The sequence below is a fragment of the Humulus lupulus genome, chromosome 5 (genome assembly GCF_963169125.1).
Source record: "Humulus lupulus chromosome 5, drHumLupu1.1, whole genome shotgun sequence".
NCBI lineage: Eukaryota > Viridiplantae > Streptophyta > Magnoliopsida > Rosales > Cannabaceae > Humulus > Humulus lupulus.
In genome coordinates, this window is record NC_084797.1 from 207810414 (window position 1) to 207816413 (window position 6000).

Consider the following 6000-nt stretch of genomic DNA (forward strand, 5'->3'; position numbering starts at 1 on the left):
GTGGTATGGTATATAATTTTTTTTTTGTGATATTTAATTTTTATTTTATTATACATAGTGGTAGTATATAATTTTGTATCATGGTATATATATTTTAATGGTAGTATATAATTTTGTTAGCATATTATATATATTTTTTAGTAATAATTTTGTAAGTTTTGATAGTATATTATTTTTCAACTCATGATATATATTTTGTGGTATGGTATATCATTCAACAACTTATAAAAAACGAAAAAAAAATCAAAATAACTTTAAAATAAAAACTAATTAAACAAAACTAATATACATATACCATAATATTAAAATATTTAGAATAAAATAGTAATTTGTTAAATGGTATATTTGGTAATATGTGATATTAAATAGATGATTAGGCTATTTTACTACAAAATTAAAAATATGGACATTTACTTACTTTCACACAACATTAAGAGTCATTTTGTTCCATGTCCATGTGTTAGAGTACTAAAAGGCCAAATTAAACTACTAATACAATTATTTTATAAGTTTCATTTGTAAATGAGATGAAATGTATGGCAGATGTATCTTCAAGAATATTTTTTATTGCTATTGGCAAAGAAATAAAGAAAGGTTACAATTTGATCAATCTTTTGTAAGAAGAAATATAGTTGGAAAATTATTCGAAAATGTAGGCTCTCTTCTTAAGAATGCTTTAAGGTCATGTTTGGAGGAAAGAGACCATAGAAAAAGATAGATATATATACCAGGGTTCAATATTACAACAATTACTTGAAAGAAACTACATATAAACATGCTTAGTTTTCTTTATAGTTTTTTTTTAAATATATATAAAATATTACAATTTTTTTTAATAAAAATTAAGATTATATATTATATATTATTATAATGATATTTTTTAAAATTTAAATTTATTTGATATAAGTATTAGGATAATTCTTTGGTAGGGCCTTCAAAAAGAACCCTACTGTAGGACTCTTTTGTGTTCTCAACCCGTGAATAGTTTTCGGCGCGATTTTTTTATGACCATGTATATTGTAGTTATTTAGAGCATCCTGTAAATTTTCAGAAAATTCCACATAATTTACAGTGCCGAAAACAGATTATTGCATGCGTGACTAATTTTTTTATACGCGTGGAAAATAACATGTTTGAACTTAGTTTTCGGCACTGTAAATTATTCAGAATTTTTTTAAAATTTGTAGGATGCTCTAAATAACTACAATATACACGGTCATAAAAAAAAAATCGCGCCGAAAACTGTTCAAAGGTTGAGAAACACAAAAGAGCCCTACGGTAGGGCTCTTTTTGAAGGCCCTACCATAGAATTATCTTAAGTATTAAATATTTAGTATTGTATTAAATATTATTATAATAGTAATATTTTATAATATTTGAATTCATACTAATATAACTGGTAAACAATTAAGATTATATATTATTATGATAATATTTTATAACATTTAAATTTATATTAATATAATTATTAAATATTTAATTTTGTATTATATATTATTATAATAATGATATTTTATAACATTTAAATTTGAATTTATATTAATATAATTATTATATATATAATTTTATATTAAATATTATTATAATAATGATATTTTATAATATTTAAATTTATATTAAAATAATTGATAAATATCTATTTTTAAGTTAGTTTGAAAGGTATGGAATGTTAAAGTTAACAAAATAAATTGTTAAAACAAAAAAAAATCTATATAAAGAGATATGTTCATGTGTAATTCAAGATTTAGTAGTTTCATGTTTTGTATTTTTGTGTTGGTTCAATATGTATGTAGTTGATTAGATAATAATTAGAGATTATACTATTTTACTATTTTCTTTGTTTCAGTACTAGCCAGCTTACTCATCTTGTTATACTTAATTTTAATCAAATGTATTTTAGACATTGCCAAAATATTCCTAATTATAATTTCTTTCAAGAATTATAAAAGAATGCAGGTCTCGGACAAAAAAAAATCTTAAAATAAACAAATGAGTTATTACAATTTTACAACTAAACAATAATAGTGGCGAAAGAATAAGACAAATTTACGCTTACCAAAAACAACATTTGGAAAATAAAGTGATTTTTTATTTAATATTTTAGTAATATATTTAATGTCCATATATCTAGAAGAAATAAAAAAATTCACAAAAGTGGTATACTTTTGAAAAGTTTCCAAAAATAAATAAAAATTCATCATCAATTTGTAATAATATTTTGGGTAGGAAACTATTTGGTACCTTGTATTTTTGTAAAGTATCATTTTGGTACTTTGTGTTTACAATAATGTTAATTTGATACCCAATATTATGAAATCGTACATATTTAATACGTTATATTTTAAAATCGTACATATTTGATACATTATACTCAAATTTAATTAATAAAATTTTACCAATTTAATTAAACCGCTGTTAATTATATAAGTTCCAAATTTAAATTTAATTACTTAATTACATATAACTGATGACAGTTTGATTGACAAAATTTTATCTATCAAATCTGAATCTAAGGTATCAAATATGTATAATTTTAAAATACAGGTACTATATGAGCATTATTGAAAACAGAGAATACTAAAATGATATTTTGTAAAAATATACGATACCAAATGAATAAATTTCCTAATATTTTTCATAAAAATTAAAAGTTTAAATTTTGATTACCTATTCAGGTCAACTATATGATTTGCCCAACATAAGTTAAAATCAATTTGTTTGCCAAAGAGAATTGTGGGAGGGAGAAGAGAGGTGAAAGTATTAAAATTCTTCGTGGGGCCCATTTATTTTGATTCTCCTTCCTGTTTGATATAAAATTACATATATAGCCTCATAACAAATTGCTAGAACATAATTATAAGGATAATAAAGCAATTTTAAAATGAGTTTATATTTTTTTGGACCCTGTATTTTTTCTCATTACTTGTTTGGACCCTGTGTTTTGACAAATTACTTTTTGGATCTTATGTTTTGTAAAATGGTTAAAATAAAACCCTAAACTCAATTTTGATTAAGAAAAAATTGAATATAACAACACAGTTTTTAAGTAGAATGTTTTTATTTTTGTTCTGAATTGTTAGTTTGGTAAATTATTTGTGATTTTAGTTGAGAAAACATTGACCAAAATCGGGTTTAGAGTTCTATTTTAACTATTTTACAAAACATAGGGTCCAAAAAGTAATTTGTCAAAATACAGGGTCCAAACATGTAAAAAACACATGGTCCAAAAAAGTATAAACCCTTTTAAAATTAAGTAATAATCTATCATTCCAACTCTCTATCCTCCTCATCAAACAATTCAAATGAATAACTACTACTCTCTCCCTCTTTCATATTCTTCATCTCATTTCAACTCTCTATCATTCCTATTCTCTATTAATCTTACCAAACATAGTAGTTGTGTTTGGTAAAATTTTTGTTTTTGAATTTTTTAAACACAATAATGAAAATATTATTTTTATTTTTATTTTTTTATATTTAAAAAATAAATATATGTTTGGTAACTATTTTTGTTTGTTTTTAAAAACAAAAAATAATAAATGTGTTTGATAACTTTTATTTTTATTTTTGTTTAACAATATAAAATGAGATGTTGATTTGAAGAAAAGAAAAAAAAAACGAAAAGTCGAAAAACAGTTTAAAACAAAAATTGAAAGTGAAAAAATTTTATTTTTAAAATTTAATGAATTTTAATTAAATTTTTTAAAATTAATAAATAAAAATAAAAATAAAATTATCAAATACTGATATATGTTTAATTGTCAAATTTTTAATTAATTAAATAAAAAATTATTTTTTTTTAAGTGTTTCCTGAGTATCAGGTTATTTAAATTTTTCTCCACCGTTACTTTTACATGTAGGAATAAAGAATATGTGAATGGATGTCTTCGGTAAAACTTCCCTCTGTGATCTACGAATATGGAAAATTATCTGGCAGATAAATTTTTGGTAGGTATGCAAATAAGGAAAATATTCATTGGATATGTTTTGGTAGGTGCAAATTTTCTATGTACTTTTGAAAAAAAAAAATCCAACGTATAGTCTGCAAATAAGGAAAAGTATTCAATGGAATTTTTTTGGTAAGTATTGAATGGTTATTTTTTATAAGTAATTTCACATAAAACAAAATAAAGGGTTTTACCTTTATTATGTGATTTTTTTAATACTATTGAAACCTTCTTATTTCGGGCAATGGTTTAGACAAAGATGATGTTAGAATTGTGCAACAACAAAAATGGCACCCGAATAGGTCATTAGTGATTAATGAGATGAACTAAAAATTGCTTATCAGTTGAAGGTATTATGCAGCTAAAGAAATAAAAAGAAGAGAAGGTAACTATTTGGTACCCTGTATTTTTTCATAATATTATTTTGTTATTATGTGTTTACAATAATACTCATTTGTTATTCTGTATTTTGAAATCGTATATATTTGGTATCTTAAACTCAAATTTAATTAATAAAACTTTGCCAATTTATTCAAACTGCTCTCAATTATATGAGTTCCAAATTTAAATTTTATTACTTAATTACATATAACTAATGACAGTTTGGTCATATTTACAAAATTTTATCTATCAAATGTGAGTCTAGGGTACCAAATATGTATGATTTTAAAATACATGGTACTATATGAGCATTATTGAAAACAGAGGTAGCAAAACGATACTTTGCAAAAACACATGGTACAAAATGAGTAAATTCCCTAAAAAGAAATACATTAATATTTAGTATGTTAGTATTAATACAAATTAATATATTTATATTATAGCTAGATTCAAGCAACGTTCAATGTACCTTTACTTAATTTTATTTATAAAATTTATTAATTATTTTGATTAAATTTGTATCATTATCATATAAATTTCAAATAAATAAACAATATTATGTATAAAAGAATGACATAAGTATATTGTTGACGCCGTTTTTCGTCAAATCAATTATGAAGAACACTAAAAATAGAACTCACAAGCTTTTTACGTGGAGCAGTTAAAATCTACTTAGTCCATGAGTCAATACTATTGATATTGATACTCTCTCAAAGCTTTTTCAGAAAGCAATTTGGCAGAGTATTCTTCGTACAAGTTGTATGTGAGACCAAATGAAATTCCCTAGGCTATTTATAGGTCTGGTTGACAGAATATCTTCCCCTTATTTCGGGTTTCGGGAAGTTACAATCAATCACTCAAATTATGAAATAAATGCATTAATATCATATAATTGGGATTTAATATCGGATAGCAACAAATTCGTAAGGAATAGGGATTTCCTAACAGTTGCCGAGTGGAAAACGCGTTCCTGAGCTCGATCGTAAGATCGACGTGCTTTCAAAACCGATCCAGACTTCGAGCTCGTCATTCCTGTCAACCTCCTCCTCATCTAGTGGTTTCATCGACATCATTCTTCAGAGAACATCAGTGCTTTCGAGCCTGCAACTTAAGCTCGAACATTATAACTCATGCTCGGGTGTTAATAATTGAACAGGCCTGGAATCATATCAAACTATACAAGCGTACAACCAACACTTGTTGTTTCTGGGCTTACTCTATTCGAGCCTACATTTCGAGGCTTATTTATTCATTCTCAAAATTTGGGTGTAAAATTTTGCCCCCTCAAAAGTGTTAGTTCGAATCACTGGGGGATTGCTTCACCGAGAGCACTTGAGTACTCTCCTATCTACGCAAGTTCCTTCCTATTACCTTTTTGCCGCCAGTTTTTGGTGATTTAATGTGATCCTTTAGATCCTCTTTTAATCCAAATCAAGGGCCCAGATTCCTTCGACCCTTGACATTCCCATTGAGGTATATATATATATATTTATATATATACGTCTCTTCATCAACATCTTTTCACTTTCATCTTTATCCTTCAGAAAGCACGAACCAGAGAAAAAACCAAAGTCTTCTTTTTCTTTGAGATCGTTCTTGCAACCACTCCTAAAATCGACAATTTCTTCGTATCCGCAGTCCACTTTGCCTAAGTTCTCTGATCTTTCCTGGG